Source organism: Podarcis pityusensis (assembly GCF_964106645.2).
Source record: "Podarcis pityusensis genome assembly, chromosome: 11".
Taxonomy (NCBI): domain Eukaryota; kingdom Metazoa; phylum Chordata; class Lepidosauria; order Squamata; family Lacertidae; genus Podarcis; species Podarcis pityusensis.
In genome coordinates, this window is record NC_138036.1 from 35,170,761 (window position 1) to 35,194,829 (window position 24,069).

Here is a 24,069-nt window from a genome sequence, read left to right on the forward strand (position 1 = left end):
GTGCATTGAGACAATTTATGCACAGTGAGAGCATTGTCAATCGAAACCATTGTGTCACAACCCCAAAGAGAATCTGTAATATTATCCATATCATTATAACACTTTCAATGTGCAAAGTTCTATGCAAACTTCATCTCATTCTGTTTATAACAAGAATATGTGTTATATTTGCATATTTATTTCAGTGAATGTTTTAAATTTCTACAGAACTTCTGTTTGTTGATCAGTTTTTTTGCAAACCAAATGTATTCAGAAATGTAGGAACATGCAAGCTTGTTTAATTCAGAAAGCAGACTGTTCTAAATGGATGTCAGAGTACCTGAAAAGTTGTTGTCAGGTGCCAGAAATGAGTGAGGATTCTTCAGAATTTATTTTCCAGTTATCAGAAATGTACTTAGACAAATGTTTGGTCCTTTTAATAGCTGTATTACTCATGATTCAGAGTAGCAATTTAGCATTTACTGTTACACAAACATCTATGCTGAGAAATGACAAGATACATTTCTGGTTGTTGTTTTTTGCCTGACTTTTAATATTCTGGCATAGCAGATTAAGAGGTCATCATTTTAGCATTTAGATGTAATTTAATAATGACATATAAATACAATGTTTAAAACAAAAGAGTTGGAATGTAATCAAAATAATTTATTCATGAAAAATGAGTATCAACCTCTCAGCATAATTGTAGAAAGTTATAATGCATCTGGATGCTGTCAGCAGTCATGCACATTGATAAATAATAACTAGAATGTTGTTAGTGCTAAATAGTGGAGGAAAAGTGTTCTTCAGACTGATTTCTAGATTCATGTGTACTGGAAACACTCTGAGGCCAATGTGGCACTTTGCATGTTTACTTGGGACACAGTTCAGATGGAATTTACAATGTTTTAAGCCTCATTTATTTCATTAAGAGAGTCAAACATATGTTTACATTTCCCCACTGAAATCAAAGGGACACCTCAGTGGGTTGCATCCTTATTTATAATATTTGTATCTCATGCTCCCCACCCTCAAAGCAGCATGTTAGCATCCTAAGAGTGGGTTTCCTGAATGAGCACAATTTGTGTCTTGATTTTCCACACAGAATATAGAGCTTAGGACAGGAGGTAGAAGTTCAGTCCTCAAGAAAGTAAGGTTGACAGAGAATTCGTACATTCAACAATAAGTATTTGCTTTTATATGGGACGTTGTTTTCTCCCAGGATCATGGTCAAAATAAATTAGATACGTAAGGAACACCACCACAAAAAGATAATTTATTGCCAGAAGACTCAGTCATGATAAACTAGTATAAAACAAAGTACAACCCTTTCCCATTGGACCTTTCCTGAGATTATTTAGGTAACTTGAATTTTAATTGTGATGTATCAGAGGAAAATGTCCCTTGTTCTGCCAGTCTCATGTGTTGTAGCACTACCCAGGTACTGATATACTGTGTTTTCCTCTTGGAAGCCTTGGAGAAATGAAATGTGATGCTAAATCCAGGTGATCAAAGTCCTTAGATCTTATCTAATTTCCTTTGTTCAAGGTATCCTCTTCCTGCACCTCTCACCTAAGCAAATGATTTACAGCCTGGGTGAGAGGCCAGAGAATATAAAGTACTGCTGTGTTATACATATAGAAAGAAGGCTAACAGTAACAGTAGACACAAACCAACAGTGCCTGCTTAGTGGCTTTTCAAAAGTTCTTATTCCTGAGCTTCATGTACCTTTTGGATTGTGAGGATAAAAGACACGAGACTTGTAAAGCACTGGAATAATACTTCAGAAATAATAGGGAATAGTAATAGACTTGGCAACGCTATCTAACTTAAAAATGAGATGTTCTACCCTGAGACAAGAGGGAGCATGTGGTCTAACATGATATAAATTAGCAATCCATTTCACATTTCTTAAATATCATAGTAAAGTCCTTTAAACATCTATTCAGAAGCAAGATCCACTGGGTTAGGAAGTGCTTATAGGATTGCAGCCTAAAAGCTGTAGAGGTAAATAGGCTTGAATTTAGGTTTAAAGGACAGAAAAAAGTATGGCATAATAGTGATATGATTAACTGTGTTCTCCTCCAGCCTGGGACCATATGGTGAAGGGTGGGTAGTAGTAACAGTAACAGTAATATAATATAAACCAGGTATTTCATGGGTCACATTGACTGGCAGGAAGGCATTTATTTTTCTTTAGACAGAAGAAGTACCCATTTGTTAAGGAGTGGTTTTAGATGCATGTGGCTTATGGTAGATAGGGACTGAAGGAAGAACCAGTGTCTCTAAAGGAAAAGAAAGATTGCAAGTTTTTGCACCTTGCTTAGCTTTGAACATGAGGCAGCAGGAGGAGAGAAGAACATGGCTTTGATATTAAGTTGTAGACCTGGTTGTTCTTTCTTTTGAAAGTTGCAGAAAAATGGCAAGGAGAGTCTCAAAACTTGATGTGGCTTTTCTTCCTGTACAAAGAATTGGGAGGGGAAAGGATTTTTCTGTGTTTAGGTGTGTGTCCTGAGTCGGTTTGGAAAACGGAGCCCTGTTGACTTGATAAAGTGTAAAGCAAGAGAGCACTTAATGGCTCAAAGTGTAGTGGCCTGATAAACTCGTGATACCTACAATCCATGCTGTGAACACAGTTCCAGTCTCCATTGGTTTAGGTGGGCAACAGGAAACAAGATGAGGAAGCACACAATCAGTCTTCCCCTCTCTCTGCATGGAATGTGGAATTGTCCCAGAAAAGAAAAAGTGCTTGCCTTTTGTAATAAATGAAAATCTGCCCTTCTTCCCTTATGGGGGACATAAGAGCCCTTATAGAGTCCTATGTAAGTTCTCCATCAGTCGGAGGAAAAAACCAGAGGCCAACCAGAGAATACTGAGAAGCAAAGCAGCTTGTAAGCCTGATCTTTATTGAACTGTTGCAACAGGGTGCCCCCTTCACATGCAGGAGAAGGAGGAGGGCCCAGAACCAAGGTGTGTCCACCCTTATATAGACATTTTAAATTGCCAGCCCTGGAGTCCAAGCCCACCCGCAGAAACATCATACCTACATCAAGACCACCACCCCAGATACATCAAACCTACATCACAGAAAGGGCGGGCTAAAGCAGAAATCTGAGTGGGTTGTTTACCTCCTGTCTGGCAAGTTACCTGTTAATGCTTACTGGATTGATACCTTGGGGAGCCTGGCCAGTCTTTTGTAATGATAAATACTTAGTTCCTGAGCCAGATCACAGGCTCACCCTATTCATACACAGATATACCCTTAAGACAGGATTTGTGAAGGAAAAGACAATGGGGAGGCTCCTCCATTTCACCTTGCAGAGAAAACACCTGGTCGGCCTGGGAGTCAAAATGGCTCCATGGCTGCTCTCCTGTGCAGCTTCAGACATGTGGCCTATATATCTATGTACATGTTTGCTTGGTACATTTTTGAACCTTTATTATATACATAAGACCTTAATTTATTTATTTCACTTTTAACCAGAATACTTAAGTCTGTATTTTTGGCTACTGGCTGAATCCTAATAGTCTGGTCTGAGTAATAAAACCTTGATTTGAAAGGTGATAATTTCTTGCTTGAGTGTTTGACTAAGACTAGGGAAACGGGTTCCAAGCCCCAGTCAGCCATGATGCTCCCTAGGTGATCTTGGGTCAGTCACTGTCTCGTAGCCTAATCTACCTCAAAGGGTTGTTACGGGGATAAAATGGGGAGAGGGCAAATATGTGCATCACCCTGAGCTCCTTGGAGGAAAGGTGGGATACAAATGTAAAAAATATATAGTAAAAGTGGGTTTTATGAAAGATGCTTGAGCCAGACATTTCCATTGCAGAATGACTTCAGGGGATTGGTGAGGTTGCCACTCAGCTTCTGTTGTAAATCCTCCTCTTTGCTTGCATGTAACTTGCTTTAAAAAAAAGAATCCTTTAAGACTCAACTCTTTGAAAAGGAAAAAATAATAATATTCAGAGCCTCTTTTTGTAAGCACTTCTAGAAGTCTGCTTAATATTTTAATTGGTGTGTGACAGATAGGGACAATCTAATCCTGCACTGCACACATTTATATGCTGGTGTCAGCAGAGCATTTAGTGATCCTCACCTTAGAATGCTCATGGTTTCTTTTTCAAATCTCCTAGACCAAATGTTCACATAATTTTTGTGAGCGTGTCTGTGGTTGTTCAGAACTTTTACATACTGCTGTTTTTGCATCATTTTCAAGGCTTGTTTTTTCACTGTATGATCCCAGCCAATCAGGGACCATGCAGTGAATGTGATGATGTTGTAGCTCTCCATAGCTAGCCAGATTTGGCCAACTGACAAAATAGCTGAGAACAAATGTGTGGTTTTCCCTTGTGCTACTCTCACTCTGAAGGGTGTGTGTGTGTGTGTGTGTGTGTGTGTGAGAGAGAGAGAGAGAGAGAGAGAGAGAACAGGTTTCCAAGGAAATCAAGCCATTCTGTACTATCCTGGTGCTTTACTTGCCCATAAACACCACGTAGCAAGACTTTCACCCCCAACATAGTCACTAGTTACAGCTGACCAATTGTTATGTATGCAGTGGTCTGTGTTTGCCTGAGCTTGAGTCTGGACCAGGATCCTGAGTCCTGTGTTTGATTTAATACATGATATCCAATCACATAGTATTGTCAGAGTTTGGGCTACTGTCATAGGCTCTTGAGCTCTGGGTTATGATTTGTGGCTTGGGGGCTTTGACAACCAATCACGTTGAGAGTAGGCGTGGCCCAGGCCTTCAGAAATACACACAAGCAATTGCATTGCCCTGTTTGACAGTTCAGTTCTGTTAGCCATAGGTTGTTGCTGTAAGTCTCACCTCATAGAAACCCACACATGTTAGGATTCTTGCTCTGTGCTTGCAGTCATGGGATTGTTTGTTATCACATGATGGTGTATGTTTTCATTCCACAGTGTGGGAAGTGACGGAGACAGGATGTTTATGTTACTGTGCTCCATGAAGTGGGACTATTGTCCTTTGTTTATTTCTCTTTGCTGTCTGATGAGAAAGAGGAAGGAGCTAAGGCAGAATGCTCCGAGTGTATTATATGTAAATAAAAGTAGATTAGCCAAAATGCTGAGCTATTGAGTCTGTTACACGAACTGCTAACACTGCAGGATCCTAAGCATGCTAATGCCTTTTGGTATCAGTCGCTGTGATGTTTGGGCTAGAGAAAGCATTTGAAGCTCCCGACTGACCAGGAGGGAGAGAACATGCCAGTCAGGCATGTGTCTCTGCCAAGCTCCTACATGTGAGTAGGACAATCCTAACATAAGCAATTGCATTGCCGTTTGAGAGTTCAGTTCTCTTAGCCATAGGCTCTTGCTGTAATCACTAAGTCTCACCCCATAGAAACCCCCACACACTTCACTAATTGTGGGTAGAAACACAGAAATCTACCTTATACTCATTCAGACCATTAGTCCATCTAGCTCAGCTTTGTCTGCTCCTCCAGGATTTTGAACCGGAGACATTCCCAGTCAGGTATTGAACCTGGGACCTTCTGCATGCAAAGCATGAGCTCTGTTACTGAGCCACAGCCCTTAACCAATGAACCTTCATCCCATTACATGGAAATGTTCATCCAACCAAAAGTGACAACAATGCCAATCTACGTGCTGCCACAGCTAATCAACTATACTAAAATGTATTGGGGTGAGAGAGTGTCAGGGTCAACTTGGCAACAGGAGTACATTCCTTCTCTTCCCTGACACCAGTCCCCTTAGAAGCCATTTCCTCAACCTTTAACAAAGGGTGTGAAAAACCACTGATAAAGGATTGTGATGCACATCCACTAAAGTGAACTGTTTCTTTCTATGGCTTCTTTCTCCTGACAGGTAAACAAAACAAAACAATATGTCTTCGCCTCAAATTTGTTCTTAACCCAAGGTACTATTTCTGGGTTAGCAGAGTCTGTAACCTGAAGGGTATGTAACCTGAAGCGTATGTAACCCGAGGTACCACTGTATGTGAAAATTTGGTGTGTTACAGTTTTTTGGGATTGCCGAAGGGTTTGTTCAGGGTAGGGAGATAAGATGTCAATCAGGGATTATATTAAATACTGAAATGAATGCCACCCCATCTTATACAGCTAAACTACATGGGATAATTTTCAGACTAGTATGAAACATGAGAAGACTATACATTCAAGGTGTTTCTGCAATGTATAATTGTTTTCTTATGAATTCTACCTTCAAAACAAAGAATCAAGAAAATTGCACGGAAGCAGGAATAGAGAATTACAAATAGCATCTGAAGTTCTGTATCTCAGGCTGTTTATTATCACTTTGCCATTTTATGTGTCAGGCTTAAATTTCCCTGCAGCAACAATTTAAATCTTTTTACTTCTTTCTTGAGGCAGCTTAAAAATTTAATTTAGTTGAGACACTCCGTCTATGCTTTATAATAGCAATATAGAAAACTCTACTAATTTGGGGGGTTGACCCTTAAACAGATTATTTGAATTTAAACATAATTAGTCAGCTTTATTCCTACTACCATACTGGCTTTCTCCAATTTATTCATGTAAATTTGCTTGAATTATGGCAGACAGTATAAGACACATTCTGCTGTGAATCAAATACTCAAAATTCCATTCATTGTCATCCACTGGCTGCATGCATGACTATCTGCCTGCTGGGCAGAAGTTGTGAGTATGGGTGTGTGCATTGTGCTATGAGTTCCTGGCCTACAGAGTATGAATTCATTCAGGCCAAGGTAGCTGGCCTGGAGAAACTGAGAGTGGTAGAAATGTTGGTGGATGACGCCTTTAGATTGTGGATATTACAAAGCTTTTATAAAAAATATATGGTGAGATCACACTTGGACTACTGTGTACAGTGGTATTCTGGTCATCTCACCCCACAAAGGATATTATAGCGCTGGAAAAGGTTCTGTAAAATGTTGCCGAAATACTTTCATGGCTGGAACAACTCCTTTATGGGGAAAGGTTACTAGTTTATAAGAAGGCTGACTAAGGGGAGACATGATAGAGGTAAAATTAGAGAAAGTGGACAGAGGTTCATCTCCCCTCATCATAATAGTAGTAGTCCCTGGAGCCAACGTTGTAAGGCTGGGTAGACAACTGACAAAACTACTTTATACTGTGCATATTTAAACTGAGGAATCTCACAAGATGTAGTAACGACCATCAACTCTCTCCCTGTTAATTCTTCTCTCTTTTATTTTTTTAAATATATTATAGTATTTAATAATATAATTTTAGTAAATTTTCTGTTTTACAATTTAGAATACTCATTTAAACATCCTTAAAATATCAATGACTTCCCTTCTTCTCTTTCCATGGTTCATTTTGCATATCATAAATCCCGGCATATTTTACGAAACCTGAACCATTCAGTATTCCATTAGTACATCCATCAGAACTTACTTACACTGTTGAATTTATCTTAATGCTGCCAACGTTTTCAAGTGTACACAATTCCCCCCCATATATTCAATAAATGTTTTCCAATCTTCTCTAAATTTATGTTCTTTTTGTTCCTTTATTCTATATGTTAAGTCTGCAAGATGCAATATGCGCATATGCCCAACGTGAGTAGTTTGAAAAGAGGATGTGACAAATTCATGGAGTATGTTTAACCTCCATTCATTCATTTTACTTGTACGCCACTTTTCCACCCACACATGCACAAACACCCACTCACACCATGCTCAAAGTGGCTTACAACAAAGTAAACAGGAATGCGTTTCAAACAAATACAAAAACAATTTCCACAACATAACAAAACAATAGCAAATATAACATCCAAAAAAACTCAATTTTAAAAACTATAAATATAACAAAATTACTTAAGCAACATGCAGCATCCAATAGCAAAAATAACCAGGCAGCTCCACAGTTTCACCTTAGTCCTAGAAACACCCTTCCCATGATATCATATATAATCTCTAAGCTTTTATATCCTGGGAATAAAGCGAGAAGTTGTGAATCACAGAAAGGAGTGTCATAAAGATTCCCATAATGAAGCACTTCTCACTTCTAGATTTGGAAAGACCTTTATCCAGCCAGCATTTATCATGACTATGTCATTTTTGGGATGGGCTCTTTTAGGACAGCAATATACAAAGCATGATTCTGTACACACTGAGGCCTCAATTCTTTTGTGTAGGGTAGAGAGAAGTTTTCAGCCCTGAAAATGGCTGGTGGAAAAGACAGTACAAAGCCCTGTTGCCCCAAGAGTCCTCAATAGGGCTTGGTGAGTTTCCCTCAACTGTTTCCCTAAGTTATGGAATGGAAATACACAAAGTCTCAGGTTTCCAAGAGCTAGACTTTGCTCTCACCTCAAAGCAAAGTGGCTCTTCTCTATTGGCCAAAGTGGAATCCAAAGTGGTGTCCAATAAAAATCTTGCCTTAAATGCACACTTTTTAGATAGGTTTAAAACTATAATAGATGGGAGGACTGAAGGTGACCTTGCCTTTAACTAAAATACTATTTATTAATACTGATTCTGATGTGAAAGTAACTAGTAGAGGTTTTTACCTAATCCATTTCTTTTCCAGATGTCAAATACTAAATGGGGAACTTGGAAAATATCAGTAACCAAATATAATTCTGGGACTTTGGTGCAATTTTGTACACTGAATTATTTATTTCAGTCATTACATTCCAGAAATATTTATCTACCACATCTTAGATCTATTTAGACCCCATCACTATGGCATCCCGAAACTTCATATATATTAATGAATGTATTCTTGCAATACTTTGGTGAAGCTGTGAAGATAACATGCTACATACACCTGTGTACACAGAAGGGTATCAGAAAAAAATACGTTCTTTTAAAAGACCATGGACCTTAAATCTTCATGTTTACTGACAAACCAGTCAAAATTAGTAGACATGTCTATAGTTCCACTAATTACATGACTAAATTTGAAGTGCAGAGAGAATAGAATGTGCACTGAAATAAATGGGGACTTAATGGAGGGAAATGACAGTAGCTCAGATGTTCCAAAATAAGAGCCAAACACCAGCTAATAGAGAGACTAGCTATTCTTTAAAAATAAGTATTATGTGTGTTTTGAGCTATTTAGGATAAGCATCTTGTCTGTTTGTCTGTCCTTTTGTGGTTTTAGAAAGCTGCTATTTTATTTTTGTATCCCACTATGCTTGAAATTATTTGATATCCACAAGTAACTGTAGCATAACATTTAATCATGGGGAAAATAAAACTTTTCAAAAGGCAGACATTTTAAGAAGCTCTTCCTAATGTCAAGGGAATCATCTTGTGAAACATCTAAATGACCTTCATACTGCTAGTACAGAAATTTCAAAAAAGAGAGTTGAAACAAAGCTGATGACTGTCATACTCTTGGTGGTACATGCGCCAATATGACCTTCGAGTGATGGTTTCACTAAAGAAGCAATGATAAAACATGCATGAAAACATCTGTAGGCATGCTGTGTTTCCCTTAGACATACTTTAAATGGTTCAGGTTGGAGGGAAGATTGTAAGCCTGCTGTCTCATTTTGACTGGATGATTGTAAGCCCCTCTGGGAGCCTTTTTGGTTGAAGAGCAGGGTACAAATGCTCAAAATAAAACAACAGTGAACAGAAATTCCAAAGAACTGTGTTTCTTCTGAAATGGGAATAATCACAGATTGGACCTTGGATTGACAAAGGAGTGGCAATTCTAAACAATGGTAGAGGTTTGAGTAGAGTGAGCAGGGGGTGACATTGGGGCGAGCAGTTGGCAGTTTAAAACAAACTTTGAGTATAGTAAGAAGGGAGTTTGGACAGGCTTTGCTGTCTTAGATTTAGCTTCCGTGTTGTACCCATCTTTGCTACTTCTAGTTTCTAATATATGTAAACATTGTTCGGAGAAGTATATTGCAAAATCTGGATCCACGTGAATTTTGAAGGATGGCTATTTTTCAGTTCTTATATCATTTTGGAAAGTGCAAATTTGATATATTTGGCTTTCAATACGAACCATATTGAATTTCTGTCCCATCCCTATCTATCTCCATCTACAAAACTGCTCGTTTATGACCGTAATAAAACAGGTTGACTGATATCTCCCACCTACAAAAGGGGAACAAAAACGCTTATTTTAGGGGAAGATGTGCATTAAAATACATGTATTTATGAATATACCATACAAAATGCAAAAAAGTGTGTATTTGGAAAGATGCATAATGAAATTCAAGAAAAGTTTTGCAAAATGTGGCAAAACCTAAGATTGGAAAAATGAGAAACCAGGTGGCTCTGCGATTGACACATTTCCCCATCCCTAGTATTTGCAGCTATCAAAGTAGCGGCATTGTATCTGGTTTCTTCTAAGTAGCAGCTTTGCTGCTGCTGCTGCTGTGGCAATGCTGTAATTAGCAGCCCAGCAGGCCGCTATTGCCCTCGGTGCCTCTGGGTGAATGGTGCCATGTCAGGATGTGGCATCATTCCAGAGGCATTGTTGGAAGGGAAGGAGAGAAGATGGCAGCCTAGGAGCACTGGGGGGAAGGGAAGGACAGGAGCCTGCTGGGCTGCTGACTGCAGCTCCACCAATACAAGCAATGGCCAAGCTGCTAGTTAGAAGAAGAAATCTTTAAACCAGAAGCACTAAGCCTTCCCCACTCCCCATCCATTTTTCTTTCCCTTTTTTTCGGAATCTCCCCTCCCCACAAGAGTATTGCAAAAAATAAATAAATAAATTCTGCCCTACTTTCCTGGCCTGCAGTGGGGGCTGTGGAATGGGTGGTACCCTTGACTCAGAAAACGTTTGGTTTTTCAACAGTATTTATGAACGTTGCGCTGGGTATTTACAATTCAAGATATGAATTGAATTAATATGTAAAATAAATCCATCAGCGACACTGACGCGTGTGAATTTAACATTCTGTTTCTGCTTATCCAGTTTGATCACAAATGCTTTAAAACATACATGAATACAGGAGAGGCATGGCGAAGCTCAAAGCAAATGCATTTAAACATTTGAACAGCTATTAATGGAATTCTTCCCCCAGGTGTATGCCCAGCTCTCTGTATGACTCTGCTGAGCTTGGTTAGTTACACCCCTGGAAATAAAAACTGGAGAAAATGAAAGGCTAAAAAGATAGAGGACTCAGGCAAAGATAATGCAAGCATAAAAGAAGCTCAGCATATTGCACTCTCCATAGATATAAAAAGCCAACAGTGATCTTGAGCTACAGCAGAGCTCTCTAGGACAGACTTGCTTTTCAAACGCTAAGAAAATTGTTGAGACTTCAAAATCTTTGTAAGGGGCAAGGAGAAAAGGGGGTTAGGAAAGTGTAGCATGCTGATAATGAATTACGGATTCACAGATATTAAAAGATAGGGAAAATCTATCCAATCACGTATGTCCTGCTGTTGATGCTGGATAGTTTCCTTTCACTGAAAATCACAGCTGCTATGTCCCATTCAGTTTTCAAAGAGGTTTCCTTCCCACTACTTCCCTTGAGCGATAAATTCTACCATCTCACAAATCCCAGAACCAGATTTTGCTTTCTTTTGTGTGGGCTAATAAGCCTACATTTATCAGTTTCCATCTTGTTCCAGATTTTATTATTATTATTTTATAGTTGTCATTTGAAACTCAATGAAAATCAAAGTTGTGTTCATTTGCATGGGAATATATGCCACCAAACTTAGTGAAACTTACTTTTTGACTAAATATGATTATGGTTGCTCTATGTGTCTCATTGGTTCTTGTGCTCTAAAGAGCATAACACAGTACAGTGGAACCTCAGTTTTCGAAAGTCTCTGTTGACGAACATTTTGGAACTCGAACGCCGAAAACCCGGAAGTAAATGCTTCCATTTTGGAACATGCCTCAGAAGTTGAATGGTTTCCGCTGAGGTACCACTATATTTTCCTCAATTTTCACTGTAAATTTGCAGACTGCCCTTTGCACCTCAGTTTTTGAACGTTTCAGAAGTCGAATGGTCTTCCAGAACAGATTACGTTTGAAAACCAAAGTTCCATTGTATTGAACTTCAGTATATTGTTGCCATTGCACATAAAGACAGAAAGCAAAACTGAATGCTGGTATGTCAAAATAATTCCTTTATTCTAGCAAGAACATGTTTCCTATCCACAACGTATTCCCTCCAAACATTCAAAGTACCCTGTAGCGGTATTCAAGTTCGACAAGTTGCGAAGTTGCTTATAATACATTTCAGCCCTGACATACTATTTGTTTTACTGTGATTTTCATGCCACTCCATAACATGTGAGCTGTTACCTGCTAGACATTTTACAGGTAATTTGCAATGCACTGTATAAACAAGAAAACCTCTGCTGCATATGTGGAGCTCTTTTTTAAAAAAATATATTTGCCCTACTTTCTTCTAAGAAGTGGGCTCAGACATATCTAAAGCATCCAGATGCATCCGAGAGGATTTCCTTCATTTACATTTTAGGTACTTAAAGCACCATATGCACCTTGTGTACATATTTTGATATCTTACCACAGTCACATGCAGAATATCTCTTAAATTGTAGGTAATAAAGAGACTAGTGTCACTGAGGCTGGAAAGAGATGTTGCAGAAGACCTTCTGCTTCCTCTGAAAAACACAGCCCCATGCATCCTCTAGTAATCCAGAAAGGGTGATGGTGACATCTCCCTACCCCTGCTGTACTTCACTGACTACTCCTTGTGGGGGCAGGAAGGATGGCTTCATGGGGACATGATGCCATATGTTTTCTATTACTAGACACCACCAGGGGGAAAGACCAGGAGGAAATGCAGGACTGTTGCTTTCAGAGTAGCCACATCTAACTTCTTCATTCACAATTCATAGACTGTACAGGAGTAGCTAACCCCCAGTTGACAGGCCTGATTGAGGCTCTCAAGAAATTTTTTCTGAACCATCCAAGACTCCAGTGCTGACAGTAAATTAATATTAAACGTTAAACATAGTGCTGAGGTGGGCAGAGCCAGCACCCTAATGGAGATGCAAATCCCCCCTTCCTGGGTCATAAGATTGATCATTTGATGAGCAGGGCAGGCAATCTAACTTCGTTGTTGTTGTTTAGGCGTTTAGTCGTGTCCGACTCTTCATGACCCCATGGACCAGAGCATGCCAGGCACTCCTGTCTTCCACTGCCTCCTGCAGTTTGGTCAAACTCATGCTGGTAGCTTCGAGAACACTATCCATCCATCTCGTCCTCTGTCGTCCCCTTCTCCTTATGCCCTCAATCTTTCCCAACATCAGGGTCTTTTCCAGGGAGTCTTCTTTTCTCATGAGGTGGCCAAAGTATTGGAGCCTCAGCTTCATGATCTGTCCTTCCAGTGAGCACTCAGGGCTGATTTCCTTCAGAATGGATAGGTTTGATCTTCTTGCAGTCCATGGGACTCTCAAGAGTCTCCTCCAGGACCATTATTCAAAAGCATCAATTCTTCGGTGACCAGCCTTCTTTATGGTCCAGCTCTCACTTCCATACATGCAATATAACTAGGGGGAGACTAATCTGTCAAGTTTCTTTTCTCTCAGTTTCTTACATTTCCAGTCTTTAGTTCATTTCACCACATTTCTAGATCAGTTTGTGATTTATTAAAAAAAGTTAGCAGAAACATTCCTCCGTATTTTTGGCCTACTTATACACAGGAATTCCCCCCAAATATAATGTATTTTTGAATGTCGCTTTCTTGAATATATGCATTTTATACACATTTTCCCTTCCATGTGCTTTTTTTTTTGGTAGGTGGGCATTGCAATATTCAGAGAAGCATGAATTTTGAAGTCTAGCAGTTTTTATTTTCACATACTATTTTGGGAAGTGCAAGCTAAGTATAAGTTCACATTAAAAAGTGAAGCAAACTGAATTTCTCCCCCACCCATAGCAATAACCCCCTCCGTACCTGAGTTGTATGGATCAGCACAGGAGGGAGTGCTATGTGCTTGCCTATTTGTCTTCCATGTGTGTGTGCAAGAGAGAGAGAGTACAAGGGGTGTGCAAACTCACCTCTGACGTGCAAGCCCTGGAGGGTTGGCCAAGGGTGAATGCCAAAAATGTCGTTAGGCCACCCCCAAAAGTTAGCTTCCCCTGCTTATAATCACCCACACATTTGTATCCTAAATGGTTTGGGGCCAGATTACCTGGAGGATTTGCCTCCTTCCACAATTACCTACCCAGACCCTACGATCTTTTGAGGCCCTTCTCTGGGTATCCACACTAAATGATACCCAGAGGTGGCTAGTTGAGAGGGAGAGCTTTCAGTATTGGTATCTCCATTATGGAATGCCTCCACAGAAAGGGTAATCTACTACCTGTGGTCTTTTCAGTGCCAGGCAAAGTTTTTTTGTTTTGTCTTAAATACATTTTTGAACTTTTATTCTATTAGTGGCTGTACTCTTGGATTTTATTTTCATGTTGCATTTTTGTACTTTATGGTTTTGATTTTGACTTGTAAACCACACAGAGAATGCTATAAGGATGTGTATAAATATCTACAAAGAGAAAGCGTGCAAGTATTCTTTTTTATTATTACCATTTATGTCTACCTTATGATCAGTGTTTATGGTATGGGTCCCTACTTCAGGGATTCATTTTTTTATTATTATTATGTATCATATTTATTACTATTTATATTCCATCCTGACTGAGCTCAGGGCAACATCCATAGTTCTCTCTCCCCTGCCCAAATATCATCCTCACAACAACCCTGTGAAGTAGGTTGAGATGAGAGATAATTGACTGGCCCAAAGCTTGTCCTATGAGTTTTGTTGGCTGAGTAGGGTTGTGAACCTAGGTTTTGTGAGTTCTAGCCCCACACTCTTTATAACAGACATAAATAAATATATGAGCATTCCAAGTAAAACTAGATACATTGTATTTCGTACAAGATTTTTTTTATAAATAAAATCTTATAACATTTTCCTTTTTCTAATTGAAGGGGGTTTAAGAATGGCACCAAAAAAGTTCTGCCATAACAATTTAACATTGCCATTCTGAGGCAAACTCGTACCCTCATTATCCTAATCCAAGAGATTGAGAGTGAAACCTTGGAGCCAGCCATGTCAGCTATGCAAAGCAAAACAAGTAATATCAAGAGCCTGGGAGCCCCATGGTTAAAGATCCCACACATGTTTCTTAGCCAATTTGACCCATCTCTAATGTCTATTTAAAGTGGAGCACTTGGTAGCAATCTGGATACATATTTTTGCTTAAATTCTCCTTTGATACGGCAGCTGTCAAGCAGCCAAAAAGCCTGACCCAGATGTACTGAGTAAACCCAGCAGATTATTTGTCAAACAAATTCTGGAATCCAATATTTGTGGTTTTTTTATTTAATTGGTATGCAAATGCAGAGACAAGGTAGCATTTGTGCTTGATACAGTTGTCACTTCAAATTCTGGTAACATTCATTATCGTGCTTACAGATGTTTTTTCACACCTAACATCTGCCAATACCACCTAAACCCCAGGAAGTCGTCAAACCTGTGCAAACTTCCTTTCTGTCTCGCTCCTGCTCTCTGTTATCTGCTCCATGCACGCTAATTTTGTGCATCTGAGGCCTCTGCTCGCCAGAATTATGCCTGCTTCCTAACACCTCTGCCTCCAGAGCTTTGGATTTGAAATTGAACAGACACAGAGCCAATTTATCACAGGATGACATGTGTCATGTTCATGGTATAACCAGAGGGACCTGCTGTATTTATCCTTTTGTTGTCAGCCTGGACCAAGACAATATAGGCAATAGGCAGCCATTACATTTATAAAGCATGATGCAAACACTTAACTGATGAAACGGTAAATAGTTTCTTTCAAAACATAGAACTGGATCATTTTGTTTAGGAACAGATTTCTTTGGGAGGGGGAAGAGGGGTTCAAAAATAATCAACTGGCATTCAGACATACGGCATTTCAAAATGTGATCACTTAATACCAATGCATTAGCAAGCAAATCCAGAAAGAAAAAGAAATTCCTCTCCTCCTGCATTGTGCTTGCAAATAAGTAATCATGCTATTCATTAGTGCCAAATGCTGTACTGTTATAAAAGTGGCAAACACTTTTGCTACACGAATGACTAAAACTGTTTAGATATAGTAGGGTTGCCAAGAGATGGGGTGTGGGGGCAAAGTCACAAAAAAAGGACATACGTCTGGATTTTTTCAGACATTTTTTAAACAATTCCCACCCGGACACTGCTGCCAACTACAGTATTTTGGATATGTCCAGGAAATTCTGGTCATAAGGCTACCCTATGAGCCAACTCCCCTCACTCAGTTTTGAAATGAGTCTGTTGTTATTAGAAAATAATAAAAATCATGTCTTTCCCCATCACTGAGAATTATAATGTTGGTTGCATTGCATCCTGTTCCCTTAAAAGCCCACCTATTGTTGCCGAAGCTGTTGATACCAGTCACTAATAAGATCTAAGCAAATATCCCCTCAGAGGTATTTTCAAGAGAACTGCTGGCAAACCCAAACAGCTCGCAAAGTTTGTGTGGTAAGGGAGAAGCTGTGCAGTCCCTGATCTTGTCTGGCCAAGCACTGGTCAGTTCTGCAGTCCAAAGAAGCTTATGAAAAGCTTTTTAATATTTTTGCTCTTAACTTTCCCTGCTCTCTTTACCCTGTTTAGCCTTCGATGTTAGGTACTAGCACTTGCTTCAATTGTTATAGGCCACCTTAAGCACTTCATTTTTTTATTATTATTTTGTGTGTGTGTGTGTGTGTGTGTGTGTTTTAAACTGTGTAGGTTCAGAAACTCCAAAAGAGCTAAAATTTAGCCATAAATGGGGATGAAATATTTTTACCCCGATTACAGGAATATGAGGGTTTCAAAGGGCTTGTATTTTATGTGTATATTGATTACTGCTCTATTAACTCTCAGATCAATAAACATAGTAAACATGGTGCCAGAGAACAGGTTTCCTGCCTTAAAGAAAAGCTTTACACTCCTGACTTTGAGAACGAAGGTTTACATTAGCTAGGAAGATAGAAGTGGATGGAGTACGACTAAAAGGCATTTGATCATCTGGAGGTTTAAAAAGAATACATACTGCCCATTAGATGGTTTGCATATGCATATTACACGTGAATGGTTCTGATCAGAAACCATTAAGTTTAAACCAGAACAATTTGCCTGCATCACATCACCAAACCAATCTTGCTAAAGCTTTAATATGGGTTCTACGGCACGTGGGTGATTAATTTTCCATTTTAGGTGCAGTAGATCTGAACTCTGCACCCCTGAGCTTGCAGAATTAATGATGCTCATTTGGCAGATAGCCACGAGTGGACAAATGGCTGGTCAAGTTGCTGATGCTGAGAACTAGCATTTCCAAGAAACCCAGGAGGAGGGAAAAGGAAGTAAAGAAAGTGATGAAAGTTTTAAGGGCCCAAAGGGAAACTTCCTACATGCCTGTCTAAACAGTTTTGTGCCACATCTACTACCCATAAAAGTGCCAGAAGGTTCTGGGAGAAAAGAAGTGCCCTTCACAGACATGTTCATGCTCACCACATGGAGGCAACAAAACATGCATGTACTTTACAATTTATCTCTTGCTTATGTAACACATCATTATGTTCAGGCATATGTGTGACATGTCTGCATTGAAAACTAGAGTTAACAGTGCAGTATGTAGAAGTTCTATCCATAAAGATTAATCTTTGGTGGCCTGTTCATACTTGGAAGTCATCACTTGATGCTACAGTCAACAAGTAAACAGATTCTGGCTGCTTATCAGGGCCCAACCTTGAAATCTAGGGGCAGTCCCTGATGATGCCATTTCTTTTTAAGGCCCTCTTTCCCATCTGGAGATTCAAATCCTCCTCTGCTATCTTGGAGGGGTTGGGAAAACCTGGATACTTCAGGTCAGCCCTGGGGATCTGACAACACTATTGGGGAACCAATGCGAACTGATGCATCCCTGTCCATTTGGGCTGCATTGATTAGAGGTACAGTAAGCCTGCAACTTGTGCACATTTAACTTGTAGTCATTCAGTTTTACGATCGTGGCAAAAAAATAAAAAGGTGGCCCAAAAGTGTGCGGGGTTCTGGGGAAAATGCCTTTGTCAATCTCACTCGCCATTGAACCCAATGGGTTTTGACTATGCAATTCTAGCTTTAGGCACAGAACACAACCCCCTGCATAAGTTGCAGGCCTACTTACGATATTGCACTCATTAACTTCAGCTTTAAATCCAACCTGATATGCCCCATAGAGGAAAATTTTGCAGGAGAAAGTCTCAGTTAGTTTATATTGGTTTACCTCATGTTATCCATTAAGAAAAGTGAGCAATACATTCTTCTTCAAAACTGAAGTACAGCTGTCTGCCATTACAAACTAAAATGTATTCATGCCAGCAGGATGGTTAATAGACTTTAAAATATCATGGCTATTTTAACCAGAACTACCATGGATATTGATACTATATAGTTCTACATTCTGCAAATGGATAAGAGAACTATTTTCCTTGGCAATCTGCAGTCAAATAAATGGGGTGGTGCCTTTGCAAATAATGGAATTATTCTAGGTAGGTGCAAAGCACAAGTAAACAGGGCAGGGAAGTCTCTGCAATCAGATATACAGAGGCACCACAGTGCTATAATATGTATTTTTGTCATGGTATAATTTTTAAATCCTATTGGCTCTTCTTTTCGTATTCCCTACCTGAAGATATAATCAGCAGATTCTGACAATCATCTCCACAGCAGTTAACCACCACATCATGTACAGAGGATTATGACTTTAGAAAAAGAATAAGCAGCAGGAGTAGATGAAGTCTTAATAACAAACATTCTGTTGTCATTCACATGCCCTAAGACGATGATAAATTTGCCCCTGTAGTTCTTTAAAGATGTGCGCGTTGCAATATCCACTGGTAAGCGCTTTGCCGAAATATAAAACAGAGGCGTTCACTAGCATTTTTCAAGTTATACACTAGAGTATTCCCAGAGCAGCAATGATTTTCTCCCAACATAAAAGCAACCATTCCTTCCTTTAACTTCTTAACTTATCCTCTATCTTCATTTCCTCATTAAAGAAGCTATACAAACTAAAGCACTGGAAAGACAGTATTGTAGGAGGCTGCTAGATAGAAAAACGGAGTCATGTTTCATTAAATGTGTACCAGTGAATAATTAGACTGTTATAGCCTCGATGGCTCCCTTCTCAGTCTCCCTCCCACTTCTTCTTTCTGATTTTAAGGCTCTTTGCTCAAAAGGAGGGCTGGCAATGCCACAGAGATTAATCCTTTGAGTTTTCTCCATAGGGTAAACAAGTTAGGTTTCCAAATACAACTTGTGTGAGCATCTTGCGCTGGCTTCTAGTTCTTTTGTGGCTGCGTTTCAAAGTGTGGGTTATTGCCCGCAAAGCCCCAAAGGGTAAGGAGCCAAGATGTTCGAAGGACTGTTTCCATGTCTGAATTTTCCAGTCCTCCGTATTCAACATCAGAGGGAAGAGATGAAGGATTGCACACCTGCTTTGCATGTAGAAGGTCCAGGTTCATTCTCTGGCGCCTGCAGGTTGGACTGAGAGAAACCTCTGTCTAAAATCCTGAAAGTCAGGGTCTGTCACACGGAGCTAGATAATGGTCTGACAGGATAAGGCAGCTTCCTAGGTTTCTAAAAGTGGACTTTTTAATAACTGTGGACTGCAGAGCCACCTGAGAACCAACCTCTCTCCTGCTGTAGCTGTTGTTGTTTGAATGTGCTGGCTCCTGTGTCTCAGGCTGAAAATTTAGCGTTTCTTCTCCATATTCTCAGTTGTTATTTGATGAGTTGTTATGTTAGCTGTAAGCTGCCTTGGAGGCCCTTGTTAAGGGCAAAAGTCAGGATTTAAATAATTTTACAAAGAAGCCTTGCCTATCAGAAGGTTGTCGCTCCTTGAGAAGAAATTGGCATTTTAAAGTATTGACCACCTCCTCCTGGGGCCAAACATTGTGAAGTCAGCTGACAGTACATCAGCAGCTGAGAGGTTTGTGACATCAGCAACACCAGAACCAAAGAATTGTCTTCTTTCCCCCTCCTCTTCTGCTAGTACTTTCAGGTCCTTTACATGCTTTGTGTCCATTTGTTGAACATAAGCAAATTTTGCGTATAAAGAAAAACCTTTCTCAGATTGATTGATAGATTAAGGTGAAGTAGTTGAATAAATTTAACATCTTCCACTGCAGTCACACGGGACGCGGGTGGCATGGGGGTAAAACCACAGTGCCTAGGACTTGCTGATCGCATGGTCAGCGGTTCAAATCCCCGCGGCGGGGTGAGCTCCCGTCTTTCGGTCCCAGCTCCTGCCCACCTAGCAGTTCGAAAGCACCCCTAAGTGCAAGTAGATAAATAGGTACCGCTTTATAGCGGGAAGTTAAACGGCGTTTCCGTGTGCTGCGGTGGTGCTGGCTCGCCAGCTGCAGCTTCGTCACGCTGGCCACGTGACCCGGAAGTGTCTTCAGACGGCGCCGGCTCCCGGCCTCTTGAGTGAGATGAGCACGCAACCCTAGAGTCGGACACGACTGGCCCGTACGGGCAGGGGTACCTTTACCTTTACCTTACTGCAGTCACACAGTTATTGATATATTGATTGAAAATGTCTAGCCAACCGGATTGGTGGTTCGGTTCCTGTTGAGGGTATTTGGCAAGCCAGCATGACAGTGACGTGGGACTGAGGACTAGAGGGATCATTCTGTAATATTATGGCAGTGGACTAAACTGTATTGTAACTTTTGAATTAAGTATAATAAATAATAAAAACAAAAAAAAATTAAAAAGTTATTATGATTTTACCAGGTTTTGGTTGGGGGGCCGCATTTTGGTTGGAATTGCCCTTGCCACTCAGGATGTCCCTTTATGTGTGTCTTTTTCTAACTCAGAAACAACAGAGTTAATTATAATTGCGGATTTTGCAATAAAAATAAGAAAGAAACAACAGAGTCGAATGGATGGCAGGCAAGGAAGGACAGATAACAGGCAAGACAATTTGTGACAAGGTGGGAACTGAGTTCCCTTGCCTTTGGGGGTGGGGGCGAGGAGGAATGGATTTGAGATCAGCAGCCACTGCCCATTATGGCCTGGAGAGCACTAAGACACAAGTGCAAAATGGCAGTTCAGGGACTAATGGGAATGCTAGCACGTAGGAATATGGAAATGGTAGTGGCCAGGGAGAGATTTAGGTAGCTGCACCACAGCATTGATTAGGCAATATTTTAACATTAAGGCTAAAATTAAGTGCAAGCTCTGGAAACTAGCCAGATAGGAGTTGACCAAGCCTGTTTGTTACTGCTGCAAAACTTGTCTGCTATACAGTGGTACCTCGGGTTAAGTACTTAATTCGTTCCAGAGGTCCATTCTTAACCTGAAACTGTTCTTAACCTGAAGCACTACTTTAGCTAATGGGGCCTCCTGCTGCTGCGCCACCAGAGCACGATTTCTGTTCTCATCCTGAAGCAAAGTTCTTAACCTGAGGTACTATTTCTGGGTTCGCAGAGTCTGTAACCTGAAGCGTATGTAACCTGAAGCATATGTAACCCGTACTATTCAGTGAAAGCGTCTTTCAAAGTAGTGCATATGCTACCTGTCAACAACTGAGAACTATTTACTTTGAACAATGCTTTTGCCATTTGATTCCTTTCTCCTTCCCAGATATAGGACACTTCTGTGCAGCAACATGAGAATAGGCCTTTTCTGCAGTGGCTCCCTGCTTGTGGAATGCTCTCCCTAGGGAGCCTTGCCTGGCACATTCATTACATATCTATCAGAGTGGCTTAGGAAACCCAGTCAAATGGGTGGGGTACAAATAATAAAATTATTATTATTATTATTATTATTATTATTAGTCATCTGGCAAAAGCATTTCTCTTCTCCCAGGCCTTATTATGTTATGTATTGTTGTGTTTTTTTATTGTAAACTGCTCTATGATCTTTGGATGAAGGGCAGTATAGAAATGATGGTGATGATGATAATGATAGAATCCATTAAGTTATGTTAACCTCAGTGAACATCATACAAATCAAGACAAAGAACATTAAGATAAATCTAGTTCTATTTGAACTGAATGCCTGTTAGTCTAACACTTAGCTACCTTTCTGGCAATCCCAAGTAGAAGCTCCCTGGGGTGAGATGTAACTTTATTCTTCCTGTGAATAGACTAAGCATGCCTTAGGTAGTTTTGTGCTTCTCTAAGCTCGTGTCACCAGTGAACTACTCCTTTCCGTTCCTCAAACCAGATGGGCCGGGAGCAGAAGAAACAGAGGAAGTTTACCTCCTGCCAACACACCCCTTCCTTCTGCATCCTTCCTCCTTTCCTTCACAGCTGGACCATGAAGCTTCAGTATCTAATTTGCCTGGCAGTTTTGACCAGAAGAACCTGAAGGAGGGGCAAATGAAACAGATTATAAATGTTTCCACCCTCTCTTCTGCCATATTTAGGAGGGGTGGGTGGATCTGTCAATTTTGTTTGCTCTCAGTTTCTAATTTTTCCTATCTTTACTTCAGTTTGCCCCCTTTCTGCAACAGTTTGCAATTTATTTATTTTTTTAAAATCCTCTCAAAATTTTGCCAGCAATGTAAGGTGCATTTCTCCTGACATGCACATTTTCATATGTGTCTTACGTTACAAATTATTGCATTTAAAATGTTATTTTCACCAGTTACACACCTTTTTTAAGTGTACACTTTCCCCAGTGGATACATTTTATGGTAGGAGAACTGCATTGCAAAAGTCAGAGAACTGCAGATAACCATATTTTCGTTTGCATATCACTATGAATTAAACAGCCTGCATTAAAACACAAACCAAAGTGAGTTTCTCCCCCTTCTCTAACCCCAACCCTCCAGAAGAAGAGCAGATATTCAGGAGCTTTTCCCATTTCCATTTTGGGGGTGACGGGGAAAAATCTTTTTCTGTAAGTTGTACACTACTCACATGATCTCAGGATCCAACCCCTTGTTTTTAATCATGAAGCATTCAGGCAAGTTTCCAAACAGTAAGTACTTTGAAATATCTATGAATACTGAAATATTTTATCTTTCTCAATCAAAGAGCAATAAAGGAGGCTGCTCCTTTCTGCCGTCTCTCTGTAAACCTACTCCTTGTAGAAAATTCAGCTCTCCTCATCACGAGTGCTGTATATACTCAGTAAAAGGTTATAGCTTTTTCTTCCCTTTTTTTCTTTTTTCTTCACTAAACACACAATTCCCAAACTCAGGAGATCGTTGGTTAAATATTTCTGTACCATCTTGAGGCTCATTTAAGAAGCCTGAAAAGGAAAGAAGGAGCTGGTAACTGACCTTTTGTGTTAAGTAATCCATTGATTGTGTGCAAAGGAGAAGCTGGAGAGGATCTTTCTAAGAATTTAATGTAAGAATGTTTAAGCTGCTTTTGCCATTGCATTGTGGTCTCTGCAGTTTCTCACTTAAGGGGAAATAAGAGCTCCCACCAAGTAGTGCTTGGTCTCAGGCATTTTCCTTCCTCTGATGCATTTAAAAGTGGGGTGTATTAAATTACACTATTGCAAAATATTTAAAAACCAAAATATGGGGTTTTGTATAATACGCGGCTTGCATTCTGCTGGACTTGTTTCGATTTAATACTTTTTGCATATCTCCATCTGGCCATGCTGGTCATGAGTAGCTCACACTTAACGTCACACAAAATCCTAATTGATGTAGGATTGGCCTATATTTTGGGTTTAGCCCTTTTGCCCAAAACTAAAAACATTTTGCAGTTTTCAAATAACTTAAATGACAGGTTTCTGAGGACTGGTTCAGAAACTTCATCCTGAGATTGATGCTGTTCTGGATAGTTGAGCTCTGTATGGACGTTGAAATTCACATACAAGGAGCAGATTAATGGCAGTGGACAATGCATGTTGAGTCTGCATTTCATGAATGGACTAGTACTTGGCTGCCAAGCCTGAGATGCTGCTTTAGTTCAGATCCTAAGATCCTATGAGTAGAGTTTTGCTCATAGAAGGTACTCCTGAGTCCCGTTACTGGAAGAGTGGAGGCAATTTTTGCTTATTGAAGGAGGCTGAAAACCAAAACCTTCAAGATAACTTTATTTGAAATGCTACCCATTCCATGGGCAGGGCCAGCTAAGCAGGCAAAGCAGAGGAGCCTCAATGCATTGACAAGATGGTGGTGTTGGAA

General features: G+C 40.0%; 2 long non-coding RNA genes across 4 annotated transcripts in view; both read left to right on the plus strand.

Annotated features, from left to right (window-relative positions):
• Positions 1-24,069, plus strand: part of LOC308458357 — a 489,707-nt gene that overhangs the window by 104,383 nt on the left and 361,255 nt on the right. The gene's annotated exons all lie outside the window — the stretch shown is intronic.
• Positions 18,288-22,373, plus strand: LOC308458422. Its single transcript, XR_013977391.1, has 3 exons — positions 18,288-20,060; positions 20,792-20,908; positions 22,146-22,373. It is a non-coding gene; the product is annotated as an uncharacterized lncRNA (long non-coding RNA).